Source organism: Myxocyprinus asiaticus, chromosome 31 (genome assembly GCF_019703515.2).
Source record: "Myxocyprinus asiaticus isolate MX2 ecotype Aquarium Trade chromosome 31, UBuf_Myxa_2, whole genome shotgun sequence".
Classification (NCBI taxonomy): domain Eukaryota; kingdom Metazoa; phylum Chordata; class Actinopteri; order Cypriniformes; family Catostomidae; genus Myxocyprinus; species Myxocyprinus asiaticus.
Genome location: NC_059374.1, coordinates 44730225 through 44742724, shown reverse-complemented (window position 1 = coordinate 44742724; position 12500 = coordinate 44730225). Strand labels below are relative to the sequence as shown.

The following is a 12500-nucleotide window of genomic DNA, read 5'->3' as shown; positions in this document are numbered from 1 at the left end:
GAATACATGTGATTACATATTTAAAATACTAAATATTAGTACCTGTATTCCACTACAGTTACACTTTAAATCATTGGTAATCAGAATACAGTTACAGTCAAAAAGTATTTAGATTACTGAAAACATTCATCCATATAAATGATGCGATCTGAGGATCTTTTGAACAGCGGTGAAACACTTTCCTATGATGTGTTATGATTCATACGAGCGCTTTCACACTGTTGTGAGTGAAATATGACGTCATTGAGGAACTTTCTCTTGTGAGCTTAATAGAGGAGTTACATCATGTTTCTACAGATTAACAACAAACAGTTAGAAACGCTTTGACAGATGAAACATAAATCCAATAAATACACGATTATATTTTATAATCACTTATATAAAGAAAATTCACATTAGAGCATAACTTATTTTTTCTCTAGTAAGATGTTTTATATTAGGGCAAAAATGTTCTGCAAAAATATCTAAAAATATTTTACTACTGTATTTTCTTATTTTATTTGTGAAGAAACAGCAAGACACGGTGCAACAGTCAAAGACATTCATCCAGCATGTGTTTACATAGGAAATAAATGGGAAAACAGAACAGACGAGCGCAAAAAAATATTTGGTGTGAACAGCCCCTAACTCATCCGTTCGCACGTGAGTGAGAGCGCGTGTGTGAAACAAGTTTGGTAGTCCTGTTTATTTTTTCATTAATTACAAACCATCAGGTTCTTGGGTCCCGTCGGGCCTGGGTCGGGTAGCAGACCTCTACTGACAGCAGCTTGTGACTCTGTAAAAACATTCATCTGTTTGTGTGAAGGACATGTCAACCTCTGACTTCTAACTGATGGGGGGGAGCAGGAGGTTAAATTAACCATTTTAAAAATAATGTTTTCACTCCGCAACAAAAAAAAAAATCACTGTTCAGTTTTTCGGTTACGTTCTGTTTTTTTATTTTAAATAACAGTCACTTGTGATATTTTTATTGGCTTTGATTATGTCTATGTGTACAAAAAGCATGCAAAAATAGCATCTTTATATGCTTTGGTACATATTTACAGTACATGGTTAGAGTTGCACTCAGTGCTTTCTTGGGCCATGCTCTTTTTTGTCTATGTGTCTATTGGAATTACATGTTAACAAGTTACATTCAAAATCAATGCAACAGAATACAGACAACTATAAATTAACCAGCATTATTGGGCACTCTGACACAAATAACTCATAAGTTCAAACAGCAGGTATATGAGGAAGATTTATATACACCTACTAATATACCTTGCAATGAAAGTCTCTTAAAATCCCTCAAATTACTTTTGTTAGAAAGGGAAATTTTAAAAGACAGTTCTCTCAAATTCAGTTGTAATCATTTACTCACCCTCATTTTGTTGACTTTCCTTCACAGAACACAAAAGGATATGGTAATCAAAATCTTAGCCTAAAAAAAGAATTATTTTGAAAGTCATATGGGTTTTGAAAAATATGAGTGAGTAAATGATTACAGAATCTTATGATCCCTAAAATGCTAATTTATTAATTTTTTTATTAATTTTTTTTAATTAAATCTTATAATAACGAAACACACACACACACACACACACATATATATATATATACACACAACATTTAAATGTCTGAGACTGAACGCATAGTAATAAAACAAAATCTTGGGTAGGCCTAGCCCTCCTTTGTCTATCGGCCTATGTAACTTATTAAACTGCAATCTGGGACGCTTACCATTCCAAATGAAGGACTTCACTATGCTCTCAAATTGCTTGAAATAAGAGAGGGGGACATCTACAGGCTTCCTCCGAAAGCCAGAGTATGTACAGTGAGTCAATCCACTCACAAGAAAACACCCAATGGTTACTCACCCATTGTTTCAATAAAAGACATTGCCTGATTGGGACATGTAAATACTTTGCTGCCATCCTTGGTGTCTATTCTCAGTTTGGCCGGAAACATCAGAGCAAAAGTGATCTTTCGCCAATGTAACAGTTTCTTGCTTTCCTTAAACCGATCGCGTTTCTCTCTTGTCGAGTTCGCAAAGTTCGGGAACAAGAAAATATTGTAATTCTTCCAAGAAAGCTTTCTTTTGCTCCTCGCCTGGCGCAACACGAGATCTTTATCGGATGATCTCAAAAATTTGGCCAGAATCGATTGGGGCCTATCTCCCTCAGCAGATCTGTGAGCTGGCACTCTGTGAGCTCGCTCGGTTTCCAGCTTGTGGCCTGTTATGTCGAGCAGACTCGGGAAAAGCTCTTCTAGGAATTTCACCATATCTCTGCCCTCCTCATGCTCAGGAATTCCAACAATTCTGACGTTATTCCTGCGGCTTCTATTCTCAAGATCTTCAAGCTTTTCAAGAACAAGTTCCAAATCAACTTTGGTCACGGGCGGATTAGCGGCTAATTCCCTCTCTGATGCCTCCAAATAATAAATTCATTTTTGAACATCTGTCACAATTTTTCTTTCCATCGCCGTAATCGATCGACGTATTACAGCGAGATCCTCCAAGTCCGCAAGTACCATCGTCAACATCATCGACATGTTGGACAGTTGACGCTGGATTCCTCCTCCCGCTGCGCCATCCAAATCGAGTCCTCGGTCCACAGGCCTGTCTGGGCTTTCATCTTAAACCCGTAAGTGTCTTTTAATGTCTCCAGAGCCCGAGAATTTTGACTTCTTTGCCATGTTTACCTCGGACAGTAAATGTGTAACTGGGTGTATTGAATTTCACCAGATTATATCATGAAAATAATTTAAAAAAATTAGCAAAGTGCGCAGAGCTGTCTCTCACACATTGGTTTTTGTTCCTTTAACTGTTTTTAGTCCCTGGATGTAATTGATGTTGTCAGGGATTGACTCATGATTATGATGTCATGTGAGGGATTTTTGGTAATGCTGTTGGACATAGATGTGTTCAAGGTAAAGCAGTCTGGCAAGATTATTTTCAGGAGAATGCAAGACTTTTCTTAGCATTGAGAAACACCCTGAGACTTGTGATTGGTTGTTCACTGCACCTCAGTGACTGTATTGTGTGATGTAGTAATGTGGACTAACAGATGTTGGGATCTCTTGTTATTCACAGATGTAAATGAGTGTGACAGGGACTGTCCTGTTTGAATGTGTTTAAAATGAGCAGAGCGCCGCTGACGTCTCCAGTTCAACATCAAATGCAGTTAAATGCACAAGTGTCTTACGTGAGAACATGTGACCTGCACACAATCAAATCATACACTGCTGGATTGAGAATCAAAGCCGTTCTGATTGCGTCTGATTGCAGCAACACAGAGAGAACGTTTTTCTTTCATAATTTCCAGACGACTCTACAGCACATCACAGCAACTCGTGTCATGAGACAGTGTTTACAGTTGGCAGACGCTTATATGGAGCATTCAGCTTGATATTTGAATGTAAATCAGGTGCGTTTTTTTGTGTGTGACTAAAAGGTTTGACCTCGCTCAGGATCGATGCTTCAGTATTGATCTATAATGTCTAAAGAGACTTGAGGAAACAACCAGTAATGAGACGAGATGACCTCTTGACCTGTGATCAACTCCCCCGACCCGAGCTCATTCATCATGTTTATAATCTCTCAGTGTTAGTGTGACCTTTGACCTCTGACCAGAAGAAGCGTGCTGAAGCCCCACACGTGTTGGTTCTGATGTGAATCTGTGTTTGTGTTGTGAGTGGCGAGTGAGTGTCCTGGTGATTTGTTTGATCTGTGGAAGAGAGCGCTCATGTCTCTCACTAATGTGCGCAGAGGGGCCACTCATGGCAGGATTAAAGAGTTTGTCCTGATCAACACCAGAGAGAGATAGACAGGACGTGTGTGGTACAGTGAAGGAGTCCCCACGGGGAGTGTCCTGTTCCTCTGTGAAATTTCAATTCGAAATAATGTTATTGCTTATTGCTCCCCAGAGACAACAATCTGTCTGTGCCATCAATAACAGCAGGAGTGTCTGTCAAACCACCAAGAGCTGCACTACACACACACACACACACACACACACACACACACAGCTCTGACTCTGATATGAGAGTGATTCATGTTCATTTCCTCTCAGCTGGTAATGGACTCTTCACTGGAGTGCTGATGCTCTTGAAGAACTTACTGACACTTTCATTGTGTGGCTCAGTCAGAGTTTGTTTGTTTGGGTCAGTGTTTGTTATTTTTGGGCATCATCGACACTCGACACGAGTCTGGTCCAAACAGTAGACAGCTAAATGATGCTGCTTTTTAAGAGCCCCATGACTTCTACAGTGCTAAAAACACAGATGGAATAACTGAATTGGACATATTTGTGATGATTTACCTTTTAAGCTCTGAAGGTGTTTTTAAAGATTTCCTGTTTCAGTGGCATACCCAAAATTAAAGGCTTATAACTCAACAAAAAACAACAAAAACAAAAAAACAAGGAAGGTCAAGTGTTTGGCATCATTGTAAAGAAAACTTTTCAAATTTTTTAATGATATAGATTATGATATAATCTGAGACTCTCAGCCTAAGAAACTGCTGGAAAATCACACACAAAAATGAGCCAAAAATGTACTTATCAGGGTTCCCGCAGATCCTTAAATTGTCTTGTTTTCCAAAATTGAAGGTCATAAAAAGTCTTAAATATCTTAAATGATAAATGACATGACCATAATATGTCATTAGAGAATTAGGAAACATGCTAAGTTGAAATACTGGCTTCTCCGATAACAATGTTACAGTCAGTATATTCTACTTTGACGTTTCCATTCCGGGCCGGAATTTCTGTTTATGTTTTGGCCTGTGTGATCCCGCCCACTGCCCACTCACCAATAGTATTTCGACACCACCGGGTTGCCAGATTTGAACAAGTTTGCAGATAAACAACACTGCGTGCTGCAGCCATGGAAGCCAGCAAACGAACTGGATCAGAGATAACAGATTCCACCCGACCTAAAAAGCCTCGCCATCCGTCTAAAAACCACCATGACCAGAGGCGTAGTGAAACAAGATAAATACTGGAGATACCTTTGGAAGATGGAGACCGCTTAAAGCACAGAAATCCTTTAAAACATTCTGGCAACCCGCATGAGCTTCGAGTCTGGGGCGGGACACACAACTCTCCAATATTTAGAATTTGGACTGCAGTACCCATTTCATGCACTTGTTGTCAATCTAACATATAGCATCTTTAAAGAGGTCTTAAATTTGGGGGCAGAAAGACAGGAATCGTGATATGACCTAATGTGATTATCAAACTCAAAAGAATATGTTTTAATTCAATAAATGCATGCGCTGCATCCTTCAGCACTGTTGTATTTTCTCCAAACACGCGGGGGCTTGTGTGTGTTTCCAGCTGTTGCAGAACAGTTCACAATCATTAATCCATATCGGAAATTTATAGCAAGTGATCACTAAAGATCAGCTGTTGATGATGATGATATAGTGTTGATGAAATAAGACAATGTTTACATTTAATTGTTTATATTGTTATATGTTGTGGATTATTGTAGGAGTGCACAATTTATTTCCTGTATCTGTTTGAACAAGCAGCTGGAAGCAGTGAAGCACAAGCATTTCAAAATAAGAGTCCCCGCTGTATTTCAACGTTAAAGTGCCTTTACAGTTAAAAGTTCCACGCTATGAATCATTTCTTTCTCGAGCTTAAAGGGTTAAATCACAGCATGACCAAATGTGGTTATTAAGCCACAAAAGGACACGTGAAAGACAATACGACTATATTACTAATGTATAGAAAATGTAATTTTCAATATAGTAGTAATACAACTGCTACTAATAATGATTTCACATGAAATTGTTTTATATCAAATATAAAAAGAATTATGAAATATAATATTTAAGCAGTATCACACAAGCAAGTATGTACTGAAACAGAAGTTGCTACTGACTTTTCCTCCATACTGTGACGTATTTCCACGTGAAACGGCTTATCGAACAAGAAACAATTGTAGGGCGGGACTTGATTTTATACCTCGGTTGTTGATTAATTAGTGAAAAGTGGGCGTTGCATACCAGAATGGAGGCGGAACTGAATGTGAGCATTGTGTTGTGTGGATTCATACTAACAAAAGTCACACATGCATTGAAGCACACTAGAGTTCAGCTGAGATGGTGGTCTGAGGTTCAAATGATCTCCAGTTTGAAAGTAATCTGACCAAACTCGCCAGAGATGATGACATCATTTGCCTGTTACACTGTAATGCATTTCATAAGTGCTTGTGTCAGCAGAAATCACCTTCAGCTCTCATTCTTCACGTCTGGAGTGATGCATCTGCTGCAGATCAACACAAGTGCGGATCTGTGCAGGGATTAAATATCCACACTTCCCTTCTATATACAGTATGTCAATGGAGTAGTATGTCCAAATCATCAGTATTCATGAACAGTAAGTGAGAAATACCCAGATGATCTACTACATCCCGTGTTCATCCACTGGACGCTTTACTATCCCATAATCCCACAGGATCTGAAAGTGAAAGAGGAGATTTATTAGGGATGTAAATCACAAGTTTCATCACTATATGATCTTGTATTGATCCGATGTTTGGTGATACCTCAAAGTCTGCCACAATACGATTTAGATTAAATTCGATTCAGGGGCTTGCGATCGATATTACGATATTATGTGCTTATTATTACAATCACTCTGTGCACATCCGTGTCCCACACAAGAACCATATTTAGCGCTTATAAAGCAAGATAAATATCATAAGGTTGCTGCATCGCCTGACGGAAATGCGTACAAGCATGACTGGTATAAGTGGCAAAATAAACGTGCATCTTAAAAAAATATACATTGATATTTACGCATTGCATCATTGACATCGAATAATTTGTTATTTGATCAATGCATCTGTCCAGATCTAAGATTTATGGTAAAAAAATAAAAAGGACTTAAATATTGATCTGTTTCTCACTCACACCTATCATATCACTTCTGAAGACATGGATTAAACCACTGGCGTCATATGCATTACTTTTATGCTGCCTTTATGTGCTTTTTGGAGCTTCAAAGTTCTGGTCACCATTCACTTGCATTAAATGGACCTACAGAGCTGAAATATTCTTCTAAAAATCTTCATTTGTGTTATGACATGAGGGTGAGTAAATGATGAGAGAAGTTTCATTTTTGGGTGAACTGTCCCTTTTAATGGTGTTTGTTTAACAAAACCAGTATAGATTATTCAGGTCACGGGTCAGTCCTCACGTCATCTGATGAAGTATGTCTGAAATCTGTTTATACTACTCTCACCCGTACCTAAAGAACGTACTGTTTTACCGGTTGAGAAGTGCGTTCTTCATCAAATACAGTACATACTCTGACAGGACGAAATTTCAGACACAGTATGACAGACAGACAAAGGAAAAGAGAAACAGACAGACAGAGTATGCAGTGAGACAGGAGGAAGAGTGCAGTGCTGGAGAGGTCGTGCTATTCTCTTTTATGTAGCAGCAGCGTCTGAAGCCCCGCGGCTCTATTGATTATCTCAACCTTATGTTTTATTGAACAGAGAGAGAGAGAGAGAGAGACTGTGTGTGTGTGACTTCTTCCTCGTTCACTCGCTCTTCCTCCTGTTTCTCCTTCATTTTATTTCTTACTTGTTCTGTTCTAGTATTTTTATATATTTTTCTTAAGTTCTGTTCATTCCAGGTCTTCTAATCTCTCTGTCTGTCTGTAATCATCTGTCTCTCAGTATCTGATATCAGGCGTGTGGTTGGTTAGTTTAGCTGTTTATCTCCCTAGAGACAAGCGGCTGTTTGTGTCATTTAGATGCATATCAGACTGAAGCATTACAGCCAGTGCAGTGATGTCATGATGATGTCACGGGCGTGTGGACTGTCTGTCACACATCACGTTCACACACTGAGTCTGAGCTGGTGATTGTTCACTAAGTAGTGTGCACTCATAAGCTCTTTAGAATGAAGACACATGCTGAGTGTGATTTATTTAATGTTATTATGTTTGTCAGTCTGTGGTTGGTGTTTTGGTCACTGCTGGTTGAAGTCATGAAAATCAGTGTCTTGCACCAGTAAAAAGGTGATGGTATCATACCATATAACTGAATGATTACCATATTAATTTACCATAGTGTTTACATGGTGGGGTATGTGCTTAAAGGGATAGTTTACCCCAAAGTTCTGTCATTGTTTACTCAGTGTATGACTTTCTTCTGCGGAACACAAGAAGGGATGTTTGATAGTATGTTATGGTACTGGCAACGCCAAAGTCACGGGTTCGATTCTCATGGAACATATAAACTAATGGAATGTTTACTGGAATGAAATGTAAGTTGCATCGGACCTGCCAGAGAAAACTAAATAATCGTCAAAATATTAATAACTACAGTCTTGACCAACACAAAATAGGTTTCGTTTGAAAGTTTAGAAGCTCTACTTTCCAATGCATGTAGACATTATGACCAAAACTGAACAAGTGCTTTGAAATTTGCAGATAAATCAGAAGCACTGTACATATTATTGTAATCAGTAAAAACATCAAACTCATCAAATACTCATGTGTCATATGGTGAGTAATAGCTAATTACATCTTCTTGGTGTTACTTATGTGCCGCGTTTTTGCGTATAACTTCACGAAAAATAAATGGAACATAAAATACCATGGTATACCATCATACCATCATTTAGATGAGGTGATTATCTTTCAAATGAGTCCACACACAAGATAATCAGATGTATAGATCATTAGATAATCCACATGAAGCACAATGTTACATATGACCACCAGGAGATGGCGCCAAATACATGACACAGACTCAATGATGACTCAAATGACACAGAATGAAACTCATTCTGTGAAATCTCATTACTAAAATCATGTCTGCATGCTATGCAAACCTTTAGTCATTGTTGTGTTTGCATGTGTAATTAGTTCTTATGTACAATTATTATGTTTTATTTGTTTGGAGAGGCTTTTGGACACTATGATAAATTATTTTTGTAATGTTATAACTTTTGATTGCTTTGTTGTATCAACACAACATTTTTCTCAGATACAGTTGACATGATTGGGAACAAAACAAAAGCAGTTTTTCAGAGATATATAATGTCAAATCAGAAAAAAACAAAACATTTTTGGCTCAACTGTTTTTGTGATTTTTCAGCAGTTTCTTAGGCTGAGAGTCTCAGTATGTATCATAATCTATAACATAAAAAATTAGAAAAGTTTTCTTTACAATGTTACCAAACACTTGACCCTCATTGTTTTGTTTTTTGTTGAGTTATAAGCCTTTAATTTTGTGTATGCCACTGAAACAGGAAATCTTTAAAAACACCTTCTGAGCTTAAAGCGTTCATTAAAAGCATCTGCCAAATGAAACAATGTAAATGTCCAAAAAATATATACTATTTGCCACAGTCCAAACTTTCATGGTAGTTTTGTTTTGTTAGTTTCCCGTGAGCTGAAGTGTGTTTGTTGTCCTGTGCTGGTGGAACAGAGAGAGACAGAAAAGGTTTGAGTTCATAACTGTGGCAGTAGAGACGTCTTTGTCCTCTCTATAATGGAAAGTTTCCCACCGGAACCAATTTACTGTGACCAGCCCGTACAGCAGCTCACCGTGTTGTAGTGTGTGTGTTCGGCGCCGTGGGCTTGTGCATCTCTTTACGGGTGTGTTAAGCATCTTTCATATGCCCCAGTGGACCAGTATTAGCCCCAAAACTGCAGCTGTAAATCTTTAAATTGTGTCTGTGAGATTCTCACACTGTTATTCTTGAAGAGGAGAAAAGTTACAGAAAACATGACGCAGAAGTGAATTTCTCTTTCGTAATTGGCGGCGCTGATGGACGGATCTCTGCATGTGGCGTCACGGGCGAGTGAACCGGTTGAGTTTAGAGCTGAATCCTGTAAACAAGCATTTGACTGCTGACCGCCTGTGTAATGCTAGCATGTTTGATTAAATGTCAGGTGAAGTCGTCTCTGCTGTACTCATTAACCTCAGTCGATCAATACGTAACCTAGGTAACCGTTTCACTCATCCATCTTGGAGCGTTTCTGCGTTCCCTCAAGGCCGTGAGGTCATGTGCATGTTTGACCTCTCACAGGTGATGAACAGATGCACAGATGTTTCAGTCACAGGGAGAGGAAGAAACTAGATTTGCATTTCCTGCAGGAAATAGATTAGTGTTGTGTTTTGAAGTTTATTTTTTGGGTTTTGTGTAAATGAACTCCTGCATCAGAGCCGCTTTGTCGTTGATTCTTTTTTTAATTCAACTCGACACCGTCTTCACACTGTAAATACAGCTATAGATGTTAAAAAGATGTAAATAAGAAGAACATTCAGAATTCATATGCAAATATTGTAATGACGTCATCACTTTCTATTAGACGCTTTTAGAAATATTCTATGTTCAGTACAAGTTCAGCTCAATCGACATTTGTGGCATAATGTTGAAAATTAATTTCGACCTTTTCATTAAAAAAAGCACAAATGTGTGTTCCAGTGAGACACTTACAATGGAAGTCAATGGGGTCAATAATAATAATCTGTAAACATTAAAATACTCACTGTTTCAAAAGTATAGACACAAGACATAAACAATATGTGTGTTAACATGGGATGTAACAGTGTCACAGTTTCACGGTATACCACGGTTTTAAAAAGAGACGGTTATCAAACCGTTGACATGTATGATTCACAGTATTTCATTCACATTATTACTTGATTATTTGTTTTTCTAAAATCCAAGTAAAGGAATGAAAGTTTCCATTATAATATCAGTTAAATTAAGAGAGAATCATCTAGATTTACACAGCATCATATAAACTTAATCAAATAAATCTCTTGCAACATCCTCTTGTTTCACTCAACCATCACTTTATTTAAAAAGCCACACACACACTAAAGCACATATGCTTACACTCAAACAGATGAAAACATCAGTCATAGAGACGGGAGAAGATTTTTGAAGTAGCCAATTCAGAATATTTTGCTTTTGTAAAGTAATTTATGCAGCAGTTTAAATATTTGTGTGTGTGTGTGTGTGTGTGTGTGTGTGCGTGTGTGTGTGTAAGTGTGTGTGTGTGAGTGAGTGTGTGTGTGTGTGCGTAAGTGTGTGTGTGTGAGTGAGTGAGTGTGTGTGTGTGTGTGTGAGTAAGTGTGTGTGTGTGTGTGTGTGTGAGTGTGTGTGTGTGTGTGTGTGTGTGTGTGTGTGTGTGTGTGTGTGAGTAAGTGTGTGTGTGTCTGTGTGTCTGTGAGTGTGTGAGTGTGTGTGTGTCTGTGTGTGTGTGTGTGTGTGAGTGAGTAAGTGTGTGAGTGAGTAAGTGTGTGTGTGTTTGTGTGTGTGTGAGTGAGTGAGTAAGTGTGTGTGTGTGTGTGTGTGAGTGTGTAAGTGTGTGTGTGTGTGTGTGTGTGTGTGTGTGTGTGTGTGTGTGTGTGTGTGTGTGTGTGTTGATGATACTCAAATCAGCAGTGTCACATAATGACTGATGATCTGTTTGACCTCACTCAAGGACTCTGAGCTGAACACTTGATGTCAGAGAATCAATAGCAGACTCTGTCAGTCCTTCTCTACAGCTCATGTTGATGTGTGAGTGTCACAGGTGTTCTGCTTATCATGTGTGCTGTCATTGTCAGGTGTGATGATGGATTATATTCTGCAGCTCTGAGAGGTCATCTGACCGCTGGTTCTTCTACTAGAACTAAAGTTGGAGAAAACTGATGGAAAACTTCAAAATACCATCATCACTGATACTGGAACCATTACAGCATTAATCACCATCACCACAAACACTAATACTTAAACTATTACTAGTGTTCAATGTTAAGAGTGTTTTTCTACGGGCCCGTCGAGCCAGTAGTTCAGACTTTTTCTTGCCCTGCCAAAGTTTTCACTGGCCCCACCACAAAAAATTATACATTTTATTTTGTATATATATTGTTCGTATATCTGCCTTGAGTAATTGCATTCTTCATTTAATTAAGTTAAGCTTTCTTTGCAATAAACAAGCTTTGCTAGAAATCACAAATCATAATTCTCACAATTTCGACAAAACCTCAACATTATGTTAGCAAGCTAGGTGATACGTTTTGCAAAATTCACAACAACAATGTTCAAGACATCAAATGCAAATGTTTAAGTTGCAAGGCATAAAGACACATTTACAAGATCATCGAATGTAAGATTTATCAGCAGTGATTGAAACTGTACTACTTACTTCCGAGAGGTCTGCACGGGCCTTAAAATGAAACCTGAGACTGTGACACCCCTCTGAACGCTAACATCAGATTATAAACCCGAACCCAAAATCTCTCACTCTCTTTATAATCACTTCTCCAAGCAAGTACTGTTGCAATAGTCTGTATTTAATTAAAGTTATTTTTAACTTGACACGGTCTCTAAGGGTGTGTTCACACTTGGCAGGTTTGGTTCGATTAAAACAAACTCTGGTGCGATTGTTCTGTTAGTGCGGTTCATTTGAACAAGTGTGAACGCTGCCATCCGAACCTTGGTGCGCACCAAACAAGCGGACCGAGACCGCCTGAATAGTGGGTCTCGG

The 12500-nt window shown here is 38.5% G+C and overlaps 1 protein-coding gene across 2 annotated transcripts in view; it reads left to right on the top strand.

The window, feature by feature from the left end:
- LOC127421832 (limbic system-associated membrane protein-like) overlaps positions 1-12500 on the top strand; it is a 366863-nt gene that overhangs the window by 295888 nt on the left and 58475 nt on the right. The window lies entirely within an intron of this gene.